This window comes from Arvicanthis niloticus, chromosome 10 (assembly GCF_011762505.2).
Source record: "Arvicanthis niloticus isolate mArvNil1 chromosome 10, mArvNil1.pat.X, whole genome shotgun sequence".
Lineage (NCBI taxonomy): Eukaryota > Metazoa > Chordata > Mammalia > Rodentia > Muridae > Arvicanthis > Arvicanthis niloticus.
Genome location: NC_047667.1, coordinates 37,172,833 through 37,192,921, shown reverse-complemented (window position 1 = coordinate 37,192,921; position 20,089 = coordinate 37,172,833).

Sequence of the window (20,089 nt, the reverse complement as noted above, 5' to 3'; positions counted from 1 at the left end):
GTTTTGATTTGCAAATTAACATCCTCTGTCTCTCCTGCATGCTATCTATTAGAATAACAATGAATCACACTATCATACTGTTCCTCTCTTGACTTTAATGTGTCAAACTTGATTTAATTCATTCCTAGGTAGGTAAGACTGGGAGAAATCCAGAAATCAACATGAATAAATTTAGATCCCACTGTGAAGGAAAGAAACCTGTATCCTGGTGCAGAATCCCGTTTTACAAGCTTCCAAAAAAAAAAAAAATTGCCCTAAGAATTTCCTGTTGATATTTCATTGTCAGGGAAACATTCTGAGAGTGATTTCTCATGTGTATCAGAAATTTCATAATACATTGTTTGGGTCTTAGACTCCATATCTAAAAAGATTCTTTCTCAGGTAGGCTTGTTTTTTAATTTTTGTTTTGTTGTGTTTTCAGTTTGACTTCATAAAAAAACAATGTAACAGAATCCAGCAGAACATAAGAATGTCAGGTCCCAGTTTCCCTGGGTTCATATTGTGTCTATGTCACTTCCTAATGCCATGGTGGGGTTATAATCTTTAACTTCTAGACGTTTCTCATTGACAACCTTATTTCTGACGGTGTAAGACAATGCATATAAGGGATTTATGTGGTATGTAATACTTGTTTAATCTGTGCAATCTCTTTATTGTTTCTATGATAGATAAGAAAATCGTTATTATATAATCTTACAATTTTAACTCCCCCCTTCAATGTTTTGCTGAATCTCATGGTGCCATCTAAGGTAGGAAGTTCAGAAGTTCTTCCTGGGAAAATTAAAAATAATTGAAATCCAACGCTGTTAAGATTCAGTCGTTTCCTTAAAGACGTCACCTCTTAATACTATTGTATTGGAGATTATTTGAGTATATTAATTTTGTGGTGACATCAACTATCAAACTGCAAGAATTGACCATATCATATTAGCTATATAGTGAAGGGTTAGTCTTTCTGATTTTACATCAGTTTATGTAGCATATTCAATGCATGATGATTTTTCACAGGCTGTACATTTGGCACTATCAACATAAATGATGCAGAGGGCATGGTTATGGGTTCAAATGCAAACAGGAGAGAATAAGTAGGGAGCCGAGGAGGGAGTTTAAGGTAGAAGTACTGTTAATTCTGAGTCTGGATGTGGTCCAGCAAAAAATCCAACATGATTGCTGAATTGTTTAACATGGAAAGGAAAATAAGCTGAAATTTAAAGCAGTTCACATGGCATTAAAAATGTGTATAATACAGGAGACCATATTAGCTAATGAGTAATTTCCACATCTCTCAAAACAGCCACTTCCCTGCTTTGTTTTTAGCTTTGCAAATTTCAGTGGAAAGAACAGCCTATATTCTCATATTTAAGTTATCCCATCACTCATTATAAATTGCCTGCCTTCAACAATTATGGAAGATATTAGGCACAGCAAGACAGGAAGAAAATTGAGTCAGTTCTGCTAAAGGAAATATTGCTTTTTCTATAGCGTTTACTAATGTCACTTTGAGAAATCTAGAGTATCTGTTTTTCTGTTCAATTATTAAAGATAATATGCTCATGAGACTAAGTCCATTAGTTTTGAATTTTGCTTCATGCTGTTCTGTATAGGGAGATGCTGCTCCAATTATTCCGGGCAGTATTTGGCCTTTTGATATTTTTCTTTCTGCTTATTACACTATGACAGTGATTTATAAATGCTCTAATATATTTACTGATATTTTTGTATATTTGAAAATAATTAAAAATGTTAAAATGATTTTTAGAAAACCAGTGACTTAAACATAAAATCTATCTTTGTGTTCCCTTAAACTTTCTATATAACCCTGAAGCACATCATCTTTAGAATAAAAAATGCTCTTTATTAAAAAAGAATAAAACACTTGACAACATGTATCATGCTACTTTAGGAGTGCCCATGTGATAGCTATGGAAAATATATGGTATTAAAATATGACCCATTAGAATTTTATTCAATATTATTTCCAAAAATGAATGCATTAGATTTATTGTATTATGACTGCTATGATAATAATATACAAAATTAAGGACCCTGCTATCTTTAAAATAAAATCAAATCCCCTGGAAAAGAATAGATAACTCTTTATTACTTACTGTATTTTTGCCACCAGGCACTGCTACTAGAATGTCAGATGTGACTTTCTTGGACAATAAATACCATGTTGCTCATAATCATTTCTAATTATATTTAGACTAGGAAATCTTGGGAGGCTCTGAAAAAAAACCAGTTTCTTTATATAGAATAATTCACAAGATAACTGGTACAAAAGGAGACTAGCTTTGGGAATCTTTAATTCAGTTACCACATGTGTACAGTGTTCAGACAGTCATGGGGGAGATGGAGTTTCCACCTTGATTTCTATAGAGTGGCGGAAAAGACAACACAGCTGCTGAGTACGTCCAAGACTTTCCAGACAAGGTAGAGAGACAGAGGAAGGTGTGAGGAAGCTATCAAGTGTGGTGCTGGTGAGCCCCGAGCCCCGCTGGCAGCATCTGCAGAGCCCTGCCTTTCAGCCTGAGGTAATGGATTTCAGGATGAAGGATGGTGTCAGGGGAAGCAGTTGCCAGCTACTGGGCTCTCAACATCTTCCTCTTTTGTCCAAATGGTAAGAGAACATCCTCCCTTTCTGCTTGTACAACAGAGCCCAAGTAAGGTAATACAAGTTGATGAACTAGACAGCTCGAGAAAACAGAAATGATTCTGTAGTCAGCCCTGTTAGCCAAAGGTTGAGAGAAGTTCTGTTTTGGATTTGTAAGAAGGGGATCTCCAAAGGAGTCTAGAGGCAAGAAAGAACTCTTCCAGGCTCTCATGCTGCAGCATGCATATGTCATTCCAGAGCTCAAGTGACTGATGCTGAAACGCTGCAAATCCTCTTCTAGTCTGAACTACAAAGACAGAGAAGAAGAGAAAGCCTGGGGAGAAGGAGAAGGAAGTAGGAGAGGAGAAAGAGATAGAGGGAAGCATGCAGGCAGGGAGAGAAAGCAGAAGAGAGAGGGGAAGGAAAGGGAGTGGGTGGAAAGGTGGGGAAGGAGAGAGAGGAGAGGGAGCAGCTCAGACAGACAGACACAGAGAGACAAAAAAATTAATTAAAACTGTAGCTGGCATTCTAAATATAGCATGGAGAAATATAAAGCTAAAATGTCTCTACAGAGAAGAAAAAACCAAAACCAAAACCAACACCAAAACCAAACCAAACCAAACCAAACCAAACCAAACCAAACCAAACCAAACCAAATCAAAAACAACCAAGAGAAATGACAATGTGGGGTTGAGGAAGGAAAGCTAAAGAAAATGTGTCCAGATTTGAAAGAAGCAGAGGCCAGTATCAGCACAGGTGTAGGGATGGGAGAAATACATTGGGCCTCATGGCAGCGGATGCCCAGGCTTGTCTGGAAGCTGCTACCCAGGGGCAGGTGGAGAGATGTGTTTTACAACTCTTCATAGCCTGTCATAACCTCCAAAAATGACCAGCTCTGGTGACACCTTGGCTCAGAGTTTCAGTCTCCAGCTCTGAGAGGGAAATTATTTCCTTTCAAGCCTTTCTGGCAGCTCTGGGAAACCACCACACACTGAAATCTATGGAACTCATGAATCTATGCAGCGCTGGCCATTTCTGCTATTTTTCTGGTCTTCTTATAAATTTCAGTGAGATTGAGCTCCTGCTGACTAATTTTCCATTTATATTTTTACAATGAACATTAAGCTGTTTTGCTCTTCCAATTAAATATATTCATATTAGATTTCTCAATTGTGGTTTTATTTATTTATTTATTTTTCGGTTCATTATTTCCACCAAGCCTGTTTTCCCTGGATAAAAAATTGAAAACGTAAATTTTCCTAAATAGCTATAATTTATCCAACACAATTAGCCCTACACAGTCGCGAATATGGCAATTTCGTTCTTATGTTTATTTCTACCAATGATTTTTCTACCAAGAACTTTTATGAATGACTGTGGACATTTATGTCATGAGAAAACTGAAAATTCTGTAAAACTTGAAGGAGAAAGAGACAAACACTGGTGTTGGAGACAACTGAGTGTTACATACAGAGATACTTACTCAGGAATAACATGAAGTCAGCGGCCACAATTTTAAATGCTCATTTAGATAGTTCTGGTGCTTCTTTTATGCTAGGATTCAGGCCTGTGCATGCTGACCAACCTAGCTCACACCTGAGTGCAGATGTAGTCTTTGAGTCAGTACAGCAACATTTACTCCATCTACAAGATTCTGGAGTGAGTAAAGGCACCAGTAATGCAGAACCACATGTCATTACTGAATAAGGCTGGTCCTACGTCCGCTGGCTGGCTCCCAGTATGGAGCCACTGTGGCTGCAGCCTGAGCTGCTTGCCCTTCTAGGAGACAGAGAGCACTAGGCATGGTGCTATCTGTAGCCTACAAGCACAGCGAGCCTTGCTGTGGTTGACAGAGAGAACAGGTAGGTGTGTTGCAGCCCGGAGTTCTCCAGGAACCTGTCCACAGACACCCTTCCTAGCCACAAGATCACCTTGATTCTGGGCAATGGCAGTATATCCCAGAAAAAAAATCTCAGTGATGGTCCAGTATTTATAGTGCTTCAGAGACCAGAATCCTTGAACCAGACCAACAACTTGTTATAATGAATATTTTCATGTAAATTTGTTTGGACAAAAAATACACTGTAGGACACACTGTAGTTTCTGAAGCCACTTTGATAAATGGATATGAGATGGAGAGGTGGGAACGATGGAAGAAAGGGGTCAGTCATTGAGCAGTGAGGAGAACTGGATTCACAATGGCAGTGATAGGTGTGAGCAGGGGTTGCAGTGGACTGGGAAATGCACTGTTGCCAACAGGATGCTATACAGCAGCCTGGAGCTTAGATCCTAACTCAGTCCCTGAATATGCTGGTTCTGAGCAACAGTAGGATATCTGAGATGAAGAATAGTTCATACTCTGGAGTGGGCCTCCACGAAAGGTCTCTATAGTTTGTGCTGCCCCTAGAGGCCACTTTGGTATCTGTGGTCCCCTGCCAGAGATGTACTAGCCAGAGGTTCATGTGCATGGATGTCCATGGTCCTATTACAGCCAGGAGTCATGTTGATTGATGTCCCTGACCTCGACCTGTATGCAAAGGCCATGTAGATGTTCTTGGTCTGGCTGCCACCGGGGGCCGTCCTAATGTCTGTATAGTGTGCTCCCACTGGGGGCCATGTTGATGTGAGTGGCCTGTGTTGCCACCTGAGGCCATGATGTCCAGGTCCATGCTGCCTCTGAGTGCCATATCTAGGTCGATGGCCTTGCTGCAGCTAGTGTTTGTGTTGATGTCTTTGGCCTGTGATACCACTGAAGGCCATGCAGATGTCAATGATCTGTGCTGCACTCCAAGTCATGTTGATGTCCATGGATTGTGGTGCCACTGGGGCCTTCGTTTATGTAAGACCTGCATTGGCACCTGAAGCCATGATACTATCTGGGTCTGTGTCTAGGTCTGTGTTCCTATTGCAGCCAGAGTCTGTGTAGCCCATGCTACCATCAAAGGCTATGTAGACGTCTATGGTCTATGCTAGCCTGAGCCCATGTTTATTTCAATGGGCTCTGCTGCCACTGAGGACACTGCTACCACCCCCCCCCCAATCTGTCACTAATTCAGAAATTGTCCTATACATTTGCCCAAGGCCAGACCATATGGCGACACTTTTCTTTTTCAACATACTTTTATTAATTATTTGGGAATTTTGTACAATACACACCATCACATTCATTTCCCTTCCTCCCAGGTCCTCCGTGCCAGCCTTGGGCTTGCCCCACTCCCGCCAATAAAACCCAACACCAAGTTCAATTTGTTTTTCCCATACACACATTGGAGCATTGTCAAACTCCCATCTACACTTTAGCTACACTTTAGCATCTTTATCACAGTTTTAAAGGACTCTCTTCAATAGTCTCCTGTCTGAACTATTTCTTTTTTAGGGGGTGTCTTAGTTAGAGTTTTACTGCTGTGAATAGACTCCATGACCAAGGCAAGTCTTATAAACGATAACATTTAATTGGGGCTGGATTACAGGTTCAGAGGTTCAGTCCAGTATCTTTAAGGTAAGAACATAGCAGCATCCCTGCAGGCATGGTGCAGGAGGAGCTGAGAGTTCTACATCTTCATCTGAAGGCTGCTAGTGGAAGACTGACTTCCAGGCAGCTAGCATGAGAGAGTCTTAAGGCCACACTCACAGTGACACACCTGCTCCAACAGGGCCTCATCTACTCCAACATGGTCACACCTGTGAATAGTATGATTCCCTGGACCGTGCATATACAAACCATAACAGGGGTGTGTTGTGTCAGAAGCTTCAATGTCTCTCATTCTCAGTTATGAGTCTGTAGTCATTGATGTCATTGATGAAGTTTCCTTACTCATAGCAGCTAGCAGCAGCATGGATCATGGACTTCACACAGTTTCCAATGGCAGCATCGATCACTTTCTTAGTTAAGATTCCCTCTTTTCAGGTGACTTCAGCTGGTGAACGGAGTCCCCCATTTTGCACCAAGCTCACAGAACTGTCTGGGCAATGGTAGAGTGTGATCTTAATTAGCATGATCTAACATGGGATGGAGAGTATGACATCATTATGAATCTTCCACCCAGTGCAATAGACAATATAATTGTCTGAAGTCTTTCTGCTGATTGTTTACAGAGCAGCGAACAGTAAGCAAACTAATATGGTAATTTGAGGTCACTTTCCACACACAATTCAAAAGAACCATTCAATTGGGAAAGAAACAAAACCATCAGCGTGGCTCTACTGTGCTGTCTTTTATCAGGCATGCTCTGTTTCAACCCTGTCCCTTCTCAACTGGATGCCATTTCGAACTAAAGCAGTTTACCTGTCAGTTTGCCAGAGGTGATCAAATTGATTTTAGTCAGATTCAAAGACTTTATGCTTTCAACAAAACTAAACAAATGAACCAAAAGAACCCCCCAAAACCCAAAACCCAAAAAAGCCATGGTTACAGTTGTTAGACCTGAGACAGAGTTACTTTGTATAAAGAATCGTAAGCTTGAAAATACCTTTTCATTAGTGTAATATCCTCGAAGAAAAGTATATAGGTTTTTAATATTGACATGCATATACTCTAGGGGGAATTTTAAAAATCTTTAAATTTTGAGATCAATTGCAGCAGACATGAACTGTTCGAAGAGTGGACAATTTCATTCTTGAATGGTTTATTGAATTGGTCTTCTGTTAATGTTTTAAATCTCAAAATATTTACAATTAAAGAGAAAGGACTCCTTTCTTCTGTGGTTCTAGACCACTGGTTCTCACCCTTCCTAAGGCTGCTGCCCTTTAATAACTTATCTTCATGCTGTGGTGACCTCTGAAGTTATTTTTGCTGCTACTTCATAAATGCAATCTTGCTACTGCTATGAATCATACTATAAATATTTGATATGTAAGATATCTGATATGCAACCTCTGTGAAAGTGTCTCTACTCACATGTTATGAACCATCTAGACTGCAAATGCAATTTGCCACTGGAGTCCAAAATAGTCCAGTCAATGCACAATTTACTTCCACCACACATCTATTGTAGACAGAGTTTTGCCTGCTTACCCCCTGTACCCAGATGTCTGTAGGAAAAGTACTTACAATTAATTACTGCTGCAACAGTTTTGTAATGACTTAAGCATTTGACACTTTTTTGAAGTCTTAGAATCCATGGTGTTTCTTTCCTGTCATACAGATCACGTCTCTCAGAAATTCTGACAACTGGCCAGAGCTGAAAGTGTTACTTTATCTTATCTTCCATCCACATTCACAAAACCTGCCAAATCCAAATCTAACACATCCTTTGGGAAACAGGCATGTTCTTCATGGATGTTCATTTTTGCTTTCTTTTTGGGCAAGCCTAGAGATACATTTTATATATTATGTATTTTGGCAATACATATTCCTTTTCTCAGTCACCTAAAGAAATATTTACTATCTAATTACTTTCTGTTTTGTGTATAGGCAATTTGCCTGCATGTCTGTCTGTGTACTCTTTGTATGCCTTGTGCCTGTGAGGGCCAGAACAGAGCGTTTGAGCTCCTGAAACTAAAGATGCAGATGTGTGTCATGTGGATGCTCAAATGGAACCAGGGTCCTGTGGGAGAGCAGCTAGAGCTTCCATGTCTCCTCAGCCCCTTCTCACTCATTTTTAAAACAAAAGAGAGATGCAAATAAACAATATGAAGTTTGTATAGATTTGTGGTGCTATTGTAGTAATTGTTATTATGATGATGATTATGATGATGTTGATGAAAGTGATACTTAGTTAAAAAACAAAAGCTATTGTGAATTTTAGGGAGAAAATATTACTGTAGGTCATGTTTATCTTTTTTCCTTAGCTACGACTTAAATTTGTGACAGAGTTCCAGGCCAATTTTTCTCAGTTTCAATTTCATAATTCTATAAAGTTGCAGAATTGGATGCAATGATTTCTAAAATTTGTTTTAGTTATAATATGCAAATGATTCTCAATAGTCATGCTATCTTATCCAGACCAAGCATTTATGACCTTGACGTCTGTTAATTCACTTGATGTCTATCAGATGTGTCCTCAGGTAGGAGATGAAGCTAAAAGTAACACCTCCTTGTCAACTCTGTAAACTTGTAACATCAGGTATGTGGCCACAGCCAATGACAACAGTGTTCATGGCTCATCTCAGAATTCCTTTCAAGGCTTAGACACATGGGGCAACCAGTAGACACGAAGATGAGCTCTTTAAAATCTTTAAAATGGATTTAGCTTTGTATCCTCATCATTTTAAGTCTTTGCCATATGAATGCTGGAGAAGGAGAAAGGGAAATGGTTTGACGTTTGCATTGGTCAAGGCACAGATTGCTGGCATTCACATTATACTACAGAAAAGAAGGCAGGAGACGGCAATGACTACAGGGAACTTCTCCATTTTTTGACAGCTTATGTGAGAGTCCCAGCTGTGACCAAGGGAAACGGCATGGTGTCACTTTGACAGTGCAGTTGCTCTTAGGGCAGGTTGAGTTCTGTGTTAGTCTCAGAAGGACACTGTATAACATTGAAAAGTGCGCCAGAGCCTTCCAAGTCCTTAGTGAGCTGACTGAGGAAAGGAAGTCTAGAAACAGTATAAAACCATTCCTTTGTGTATTTCCCCCCAAAATGGTAAGAGATGAAAGTGATTTCATAGTGTTCTACACCTACTCAAAATAAATGGACAAAGAAAGGGAAGTAAGACACACACACACACACACACACACACACACACACACGGAGTTTTGGTAAAATGTTAAATCAGAGCCAGTTACTTTAGGTCAGGGGAGAACGTGAACATCTGAAGCTAAACACCGAGGCAAGAGGGTAAGAATTACTTAGCTAGTGACAAGCCTAATAATGACAAATGCTATAATGTCTGACTATTGTATCTGGAGTAACTACATGATATTGCAAACTCCTGAAAAGCAGATTTAGGATCCTTTATGATCCCTATTTACTCCTTGGAAACCCAGCAGTAGACAGCCTAGTTTTTCAAGTTGTTGCTATGATTGTTACATATCACTTCTTTCCCACCAGGCATTGCTATAGATAGAGACTTTCTATTATTGTCCCGTCTCCATCTATGGAATCATGTAACAAATGATGATGTGATTATGAGTGGTCATGCTATACATATGGTTATTAAGAGCCTCCAGCATACCAACTTATGATGCTCTTGCAGATGTGGCCAAGTTACTATAACCATAACCTTTTTGCCACATATCTAGATTTCCAGACAAAATTGAGAACAAACCTATATCATTTCCTACAGAGACCCTTTATAAATGTGTGTGTGTGTGTGTGTGTGTGTGTGTGTGTGTATGGGCCACATATGTGTGGGTGCCTGTGAAGGCCTGAGGAGGGAGCGAGAGTTGTAGGCAACTGTGAGACAAGACATAAAGATGCTAGGAACCCAGACCAGGTCCTTTGTGAGATCAGAAGCATTGTTAGCTGTTACCCCATTGCTTCAGCCCTTATTAACTTCAACTTCCATCATAGTTTATTGTGTCTTTTTTTTTTTTTTTTTTTTTGGTTTTTTTAGACAGGGTTTCTCTGTGTAGTCCTGACTGTCCTGGAACTCACTCTGTAGACCAGGCTGGTCTCAAACTCAGAAATCCCACCTGCCTCTGCCTCCCAAGATTGAAGGATTAAAGGCATGTGCCACCACTGCCCGGCTATTGTGTCTTTTAATAAACTAAACAATATTATGCATGTGATTCTGTTAATGAAAGAAAAATGCATTAGGTTTGACAGGAGTAGTTCTTAATGTTTGTGATTTTTCCTGCTACAACCATTCAGGGCAAAAACCTTTAGCACATGATTCTCTCTTTTCCTCTACTCTTCCTGTCTTTAATGCTGAATTTAATATCATTGAAATATAGGTAAGATTAAAAGTCATTTACTTTCAAGAAGGATATTCTCAGGAGATGTGAAGAAAACTCTTGGTGAAATTACTGTTTTTAAAAAATATGCTTATGAAGAAAAAGTCATATCTTTACTTTGGCAATTTATAGCAATGCTTTCATAAACAAATTACTTGTGCACTTCACAGACAAATAGATAAATTAATGATGATTGGATTTAAAATCTTGTCCTAAGGTGGTGTATATAAGATTATTCAAACTGCACCATTTGTGCTCCATAAAAGGGCAGCTAAGAGCAGTTTGTAATTCCTGGGACATGTATTTCTGCATTCATTTTTCCTCAACAGATATAAGCTTGGAAATTACACTTTTAGTTTTGGTTGAGATTGGCTTAGTGCTGGAGGAGATGGAGCTACCTGGAGAAAATTGATAGCAGGACATGCATTTGAAGTTTGGCAAGGAAATAACTGCATGTCCATGCCATTGCAGTGCAGCACTTCCTTTTGGACTTGACAATTCCTTAAAGTATGTGAACAAAGAGTAACAAAAGACTAAACCTTGTAAACAATTATTACATATATGCACATAACAACAGTTAGTGGAGAAAAACACTGTGAATTTGGAAGAGAGTAAGGACTTCTAGGAGGGTTTAGAGAGAGGAAAGAAAAGAAGAAAATGATATAACTATATTATAATATCAAAAATAAAATAATCAAAGAAATTAACATTAAAATGTATATCAAACAGTAGCATTAACTAAATGATATGGGATTGTAAAAGAGTCATCTGGATTTGTAAAAACATTTAATGTTTGTTGCAGTAGGAAGATTCTACACAAAAATCAAAATTGCGTTATTCTCAGAGGATCTGACTATAAATATTCTGAAATTAGAGCTTAATTCTTAGTATCTATTTAATTTATTTAAAATTCTATTACCTGGAAATTGCCAGTCAGTTTTGAAGAACTGTCCTCAGGTGCCATTGCACTACTAGAAAAGGGAACTGAATAGAATGGAGACATTTTCTGCAGTAAGTTTGCATTTGTTGTGTAAATTGTCTCAGATAAGTTCCATCAATGAGGAAGAACATTTACTTAAATGGTCCTTTCAGGAGAGAGAATGGGATTACTCATATCTCAGTGGAATCTGAGTCATCTCAATTTAGAAATTGTGTTGTCTTTCAAAACCAATGTCGTAGGACCCTACATGTGCAACTTCACTTGTGTTACCACGAAGAAAACTATTAGAAAGTTCTACTCATCCTAATCTCCCTTGAAGGTCTTACAATATGGCTAAACCAAGAAAAAAATAGATTTTAATGACTCTGGAACTTGCTTAATGAATTAGACAAAGGAAGTTAAGTGCTGGGGGGGGGGGGGCGGTGTAGCACAATGGTTGAAGTTCCAATGAGAAGGATGAGGAACTTAATGTTAACCCATTCCCTTCTTCCTTCCCCTCCCCTCTCTCTCCTTCCCCTCTTCCCTCCTTTCTATCCTTCTTCACTTACTCCCTCCTGTGTGTGTGTGTGTGTGTGTGTGTGTTTTGATCTAACCTTCCACTTAACAAATGTTTATTTACAATTTTATTTTTGGAGACAGATTTTCTTATAATGCAAGCTTGCTTCAGACTGGCTGTGGCTTTGAACTTCAGATTCTTTTGCTTCAATCCTCCAAATCCTGAGATTTTAAAGGAACACCACCACAGTTAACTACTATCTTTACTTACTTTTGAAAATAGAGTTTAGAGTGCCTGATTTTCAGCTTCTTCAACAGTCAAGTAGTTGAGGTCAGCGAGAGGTTCCTAATCTGAAACCAATCTAGTTGCTTCTGACATTGCATTTTGGCATTAAATAACCAGAATTAAAGTTTATTTAATAGATCCAAACTTCTTTCTTTCTTTCTTTCTTTCTTTCTTTCTTTCTTTCTTTCTTTCTTTTAATTTTATTTATTTATTTATTTTTAAATTGGATATTTTATTTACATTTCAGATGCTATCCCCTTTCCCCATTTCCCCTCCTTAGAAAACCCCTATCCCATACCCCCTTCTCCTTTTTGCTTTTATATAATTTTTTAAATGTTAACCAATGGCTTTATAAATTTGGTAATGCTCAATATCAATCAGAAGTGTAACCTAATACTCAACCTAGATATATCAACTATTTTTGACTGGTGGAGACATGTGAACATCTGCTTCCATGTCTCGCCCCACTCTCTCTTTCTCTCTCATCACCTAGCTCCTCCTCTTCTTCTCCTCCTCCTCTCCTTACTCCTCCTCTCCTTACTCCTTCCACCTTAGCTCCTCCTACATATCCTTCCTGTTAAAGTAAAACTTTTCTCTCAAAATACAGTTAGAACATAACTATACCAATTTATGTCAGTAAGGTGCAAGATAGACCTAATACCCAGTCCATCATTTTGTTGACTAAGCAGAACCTCTGTCATCTGTCCTAAATAAAAAACTTAGTTCTGAACCTGGCTTTTTTGTTTCTTGGCTTTAGAATGAATGTCAGCTGAAAACCATCCTCTCAAATCTTTTCTCCCAAAGTAAATAGCAAGGGTTGGCTATGAGACTATAAGATTTCAGCCTCATCAGAAATCTAGAATGACTGAGTTAACTGAAATTATGGAAAGCACTAAGCATAGCTTCTAAAACATAGCCAATTTATAGAGACTGCTGAACACCTGGACTTAGTATTAATTATACTAAGAGAGTAGGATCCTCATCAATAGATAGATACATATAAGAAGAGTCAGACTACATTCGATCTTCAGCCTTCTGGCCCAGGATCATCTGACAGACCTAGTGATGCAGAATTATTAAGGGCTGATTACTCTGTCTTGGCAGATATAATCAGTTGACTATTCTGCAAGTGTGTCCTTTTCTGGACAAAATTTTGTCTGTAGATGGAAAGGGACAATTCTTGCCTAGTGGCTGACTCACCACAATTGGAATAACTCCAAAGATGTTCAATTTCTTCTTAGAATCCAATACAGGAAGCTGTCAGGAGCAGACAGGTCTCTAATCAAAATGAACATTACTACAGAAATGTTTGTAACATCAATTCTGTGGATTTCTGATGTTTTGAAAACCAACTATTTATGTAAGACAATCTGGACTGTTGTCTGTTAACTTCTCTTACCTATTTCTAAAGAAAATATAGAAAACACCCTAACAATAAACTCCAAGCCATGAATTTGCTATAGGCCCTTAACTCACAGTCTAACCATCTCAAATAAGTTAAAAAAAGTTAAAGAAGGACTGGGTCTAAGCCTTGTATTCCTAAATGTGTTGTAAAGGCACAATGCCTATGATAGTAACAATATTCATCTCACTTTCATATTAATAAGAAGCTCATATCAATGAAAACCTTAAATTTGAAATCAAAGTAAATTTTGTACCATTTAAGAGATTATATCTCCATCTTAATAACAATTATACATATTTCTACCAGTAGGTTATGGCTATGCAATAAATGCTAGCTAATCCTCCCTGTTCCACTAAAACCACTACTTTTCCCTAGAAAGACAGCCCAATATTAACCACCTCAGTCCCCAAGCCAGGGAATAAGGGCGCCGACTCTTCATTAACTTCTTCAAGCTGATTATGGGTGTTGAGATATTAGAAGAGGGGTTGGGGGGAAGAGTAAATTGATACGCCTCTGACACTGTTTCTTCACTGCATCCAGCTGGAATTCCAGGACATTGAGGTTTGAGCAGGTCTGCTCAGCTTGCCTGATGAGTACTTACACCAAGGCTATGTATTCTGCAATATACAATTCTCAAAACAAATTTTAGTATCAAGATAATTGTTTGTTTGAATTCTGGAATCTAGTCTTCTGGCGGCCTGCCTCTGTCATGTCTAATCCTTATAATTCTGGGAGTTTCTATGAGGGTGTGCTCCCACCATCCTCCCATTTTTGCCTTCCTGCTCTCAATTTTCTCAAAATCAGGGAATCCAAACTTTTGGCCACCTAGGCCCTGCACTTCCACTGATGCCTAACCCCTTACCCCATTCCCCCACTCCAATTACTATGAGGGTGTGCTCCCACCATCCTCTCATTCCTGCCTCCCTGCTCTTGCAATTCCACAACACTATGGAATCCAAACTTTCAGGTACCAAGGCTGTCCACTTCCACTGATGCCTGGCAAGGCCACCCTCAACTACCTATACAGGTGGAGCCATGAGTCCCCCCTTTGTGTTCTCATGCTGGAGATTTTAGAATGGCTACTCCAGCTTGTTTCTTAGGACCATTTGCTTGAAAAATTGTTTTCCAGCCTTTTACTCTAAGGTAGAGTCTGTCTTTGCACTGAGGTGGGTCCCGTTATCCAGTCCATTAGCCTATGTCTTTTAATTGGGGAACTGAGTCCATTGATGTTAAGAGATATTAAGGAACAGTGATTGTTGTCTCCTGTTATTTTTGTTATTAGAGGTGAAGTTATCTTTGTGTGGCTATCTTCTTTTGGATTTGTTGGTAGAGGATTACTTTCTTGCTCTTTCTAGGGTATAATTTCCCTCCTTGTATTGGAGCTTTCCTGCTATTATCCTTTGTAATGTTGGGTTTGTGGAAAGATATTGTGTAAATTTGGTTTTGTCATGGAATATCTTGATTTCTCCAGCTATGGCAATTGAGAGTTTTGCTGGGTATAGTAGCCTGGGCTGGCATTTGTGTTCTCTTAGGGTCTGTATGACATCTGTCCGGCATCTTCTAGCTTTTATAGTATCTGGTGAGAAGCCTGGTGTAATTCTGATAGGTCTGCCTTTATATGTTACTTGGCCTTTCTCCCTTACTGCATTTAATATTCTTTCTTTGTTTTTTGCACTTGGTGTTTTGATTATTATGTGACAGGAGGTATTTCTTTTCTGGTCTAGTCTATTTGGCATTCTATAGGCTTCTTGTATGTTTATGGGCATCTCTTTCTTTAGATTAGGGAAGTTTTCTTCTATAATTTTGTTGAAGATATTTATTGCCCCTTTAAGTTGGGAATCTTCACTGTCATCTATACCTATTATCCTTAGGTTTGGTCTCCTCATTGTGTCCTGGATTTCCTGGATATTTTGTATTAAGAACTTTTTGCATTTTGCATATTCTTTGACAGTTGTGTTGATATTTTCTATGGTATCTTCTGCACCTGAGATTCTCTCTTCTATCTCTTGTATTCTGTTGGTGATGCTTGTGTCTATGACTCCTGACTTCTTTCCTAGGTTTTCTATCTCCAGTGTAGTCTCCCTTTGTGATTTCTTTATTGTTTCTACTTCCATTTTTATGTCCTGGATGATTTTATTCAATTCCTTCACCTGTTTGGTTGTGTTCTCTTGTAATTCTTTAAGGGATTTTTTGTGTTTCCTCTTTAAGAGCTTCTACCAGTTTACCTGTGTTCTCCTCAAATTCTTTGAGAGTGTTATTTATGTCCTTCTTAAAGTTCTTTATCATCATCATTAGAAGTGATTTTAAATCTGAATCTAGCTTTCCTGGTGATATGGGGAATTCACAACTTTCTAGTGTGGGAGAACTAGGTTCTAATGACGCCAAGTACCCTGGGTTACTGATGCTTATGTTCTTGTGCTTGCCCTTTACCATCTGTATCTCCTTAGTGCTACCTGCCCTGTCCCTGGAGCCTGTCTTTCCTACTATCTTGGTTGTATCAGAACTTTGTGGGGTGGGTGTAACTATTGGGGTAAGTGCTGAGGCCCAAAATCTGTTCAGTGCTCAAGTGCAGACAGGATGCTGCCCAGGTTAGAGCTCTGGGTGCCCCGTTTCCTCTGGGTTCTTAGAGATTAGGGGCAGAGCTTCTGCCCAAGATCTGCTCAGTGCTCCGCCCGGAGCTTCCTTTGGCCCAGACCAAAGGAAACCAGTGCTCCGGGCCGGGAGTGACTTCCTGGGTCTTTGTGGGTCCCAGTTACTCCCTGTTTGGGTTGAACGTTGCTGTCTGCTTACCTAAGATATTGCCCGGGTTAGAGTTCCTGGGGGGCCCGCTTTTTTGTGTTCTGTGTGATTGGGGGCAGAGCTGCCATCTTGGATCTGCTCAGTTCCTGGACCCAGACCAGAAGGAACCAGTTTCTTTCTTTCTTTCTTTCTTTCTTTCTTTCTTTCTTTCTTTCTTCCTTCCTTCCTTCCTTCCTTCCTTCCTTCCTTTCTATTTATTTTTTATCTATTACCTGAGTAATGAGATTACTTGGTAACTTGTCTTTCTTGCTCACCTGTAATCAGAGATGGAAAGGTATCCAAGAAATGTAGTAGTTTCACTGACATTATTTTTGATGGCATTTGGGTAATAATAACAAAATAAGATGTGTTACTGCCAAACGTTTTTTTTTTTTTTTATTTTAGGAAGAAAATTTTTTATACATTTGACTTTTGCTACAAGTATTCCTGAGAGAAAACCAAGGAGAGTATGGAAGAAAATCATGAATTTCCCAACTAAAGTATGTTTCAAAACAAGTTGATCTAGAATTTCCTGGTGTCTGCTGAATAGTAGGCAAATGGTAACTGAACTCTTTTGCTGAGTAGTACATGTCCCAGAATATTTATTGTCTTAGTAATCATCCTATTTCTATGAAGAGACACTACGACCAAAGTAAGTCATAAAAGGAAGAGTTTAATTGGAGGCTTGCTTCCATTTTTCAGAGGTTTAGTCTATTGTCACACAGTGGGAAACATGGCTCCATGCATGACACTCCAGCACTAGCCAAGAGTTACATCCTGATCTACAAGGAGAGAGAGTGAGAGAGACAGAGAGAGACTATGTGCCTTACATAGGTATTTGAAACATCAAAGCCCTCCCTCCCACTGATATACTTACTCTCAACAAGACTAGTATCTCTTAGTCCCACTCCTTAGTGACTACACATTTAAGTATATGATACTATGGAGCAATGCTTATTCAAAACCCCACATTCTACTACCCAGACCTCATAGGCTTATAAAAAATACCATAATGCAAAATGCATTCAGTCCAATGTCAAAAGCCCAGTGGTCTCTCAGTCTCAACACTCTTAGAACTCAAAGTTCATAGTCTCTTCTAATACTCATGGCAATATATTAGCTATAACACTTATAAAATCGAAATTAAAAATCAGATCCCATACTTCTAGCATACAATGACACAAAAGATACATTACCATTCCAAAAGGGAAAAAAAGGGAACATTAAAAAAAATTTCTGTACAAAACCAAAACCTAAACCCAGCAGGGCAATCTCCAAACTCTTCATTTCCATGTCTAATGTCCTAGCACTTTTCATACATCTAACTCTTTCCATCTTTCTTGCTCACAACACACTTCTCTTTCTTGGTCTGTTTCTGTACTCAATGTAAAGCTCTCCTTGTCATGTATCCCACAACTTTGTCATTTCCAACACGTTGGGGTATTCAATACAATTCAACCTTCATCCTCTTAGATTCACACAATGATCTCTTTGGGCTCCAGTGATTTTCCTTAGCAGAGCAGGGTGATAGACCAAAACCCCTTTCTTGTATTCTTGATTGTAAAGCCAGACACATCTCACAAATGCTATTAAATTCTACTGCTTGCTAGGGCTGGAACTTGACCCACTCTTTCAAGTACATTTGCAACAGCTTTCTGGTTTTAATGATTTCCTTCACTGCTTAGGCTTTTCTTTAACTTGTTCTCATAATTTGGAAGCTTAACTGGATGGGGTGTTGACCTGATGTTCCTTCTCCCCTTTTCCCATTAGGATCAGGCAATTCCAGTTAGCAAAACCAATAACTGTTAACCACTTTGGATAATGGCTTACATTTTCAGAGGCTTTTATTCATTATCATCATGGTAGGAAGCATGCCTGCATAGTGCACTGGAGCAGTACCTGAGAATTACATACTGATCCACATTGAGAGAGAGAGAGAGAGAGAGAGAGAGAGAGAGAGAGAGAGAGAGAGAGAGATGTGGCTTGTCATGGGCTTTTGAAACCTCAAAACCTATGCTCAGTGACACACTTTCTCCAACAAGCCACATCTCCTAATCCTTCTAATCTGTTGGAAGAGTTCCATTTCCTGGTGACAACATATTCAAATGTATGATTCTATGGCAGTCTTTTTTATTCAAAGCACCAAAGAGTATTTCCCATCAGTGATCCATATAAAAAAAGTCATCCCAATCTGTCCCCAAATAGCTATAATCTGCAAAAGCACAAAACTTTTTCTGAATCAAGTTGAGAAAGATTAACTTGTGTCTAGAGGTTATGTGTGAGGTGAGTAGAAGTTAGAGTTGCTTGGGAAATCTAGAGAAAGAAGTTCTGGTTTACCAAACTTAAGGCATTATTGCATGGTTGTGTAAATGCCACTCCTACAGTGTAACCTCTTAGAGTAATTGTGAACAGAACCTCTTGAAATGATCATTGCTGTGCTGGGCATCTGAGGTCCTGACTAGGAAAGAATGTTTCTTACCACTATACAATATATGTTTTCCTAGAGAGATGTACTCACTCTTTTTTTTATAATACACTCAGCCAAAGATATGTATTCTTTCATGATGGTGAGCTCTAGGTAGTTCTCTCTCTCTCTCTCTCTCTCTCTCTCTCTCTCTCTCTCTCTCTCTTACTTTTATATATGTCATGTTGCATTTGAAAAGTTATCTCTAGGAGATTCTGTTCTTGATTACCTAGCATTTCAGTAACAAAGACAGGCACTCCTGTAGTGAAACATGACAGAAACCTTCTGCTCTTAATTATAACAGTTCAGCTTCTGGAGTACAGACAAGGGGAAAAAGAATTTACTGAGTGATATCTTTGTGTTGAAAGTTCAGTGAATTAATAAGCAATGTGTTATCTGTTGTCTATAAAACTTAGTGTAGTAATTTTCTTTCTATAATTGTATCTGAAATACAGAATTTAAATTTGACAAGTAGAAGGACTCTAGTGGTAAATAGTGTCCAAGAAAGAAGAATTCATCTTAGCAGGTACAGCAGAACAGGAACAGGCTAAATATAGCTCCTGGCTATTCCAGTAGAAAGCAAAAAGGCTTTCACAACTCAGCACTGAAAACTTGATTAAGACCCTTTCTTTCATTTTCATTTTGTTCTTTTAAAGGAAAACAAAAACAACCTCCACTCATAGTCTTTTCATCTTTCTTTGTTCAAAGCCAGTAACTGTTAACCACTTTGGATAATGACATCCTTTTCTTCTTCTTCTAATTGGTGTAAATTTATTGCATATCATCGTGGGTTGATCCCTTCCTACAAGCATTGACAATGTATACATGTGTGTATATGTTTGTACATGTGTTTAAATATAGATTCCAAAATTGACTAATATTGTTGAACGTGAACTCCAGTTTCACCAATTGTATTACAAAACCATGATTTTGAAATCATGGAAAGGGGGCTACAGAAGAGGAAGAGAAGAGGAAGAAGAGGTCTAAAAGAATGGGGTATGCTGGTGAGCAAAATAGGATGATAGGATATATGAAGTATGAAATTGGAAGGGAGGACCACTTAGATCGAGGAAGTGAATCAACTGGAGAAGAAGATAGGAGGGGGCATGAAGGAAGGTTAGTGATGGTTACTAATAATGATGTATCTATATGAAAATGCCAATATGTGCTTTAACTTTGCATAGTGAGATTATAAATTTAAAGAATGCTGCTCTGCTGAGCATTGATGTGACACACAGATATTTCTGAGACACACAGATATTGCTGATAAAATTATCCATGGCTTGAGGTC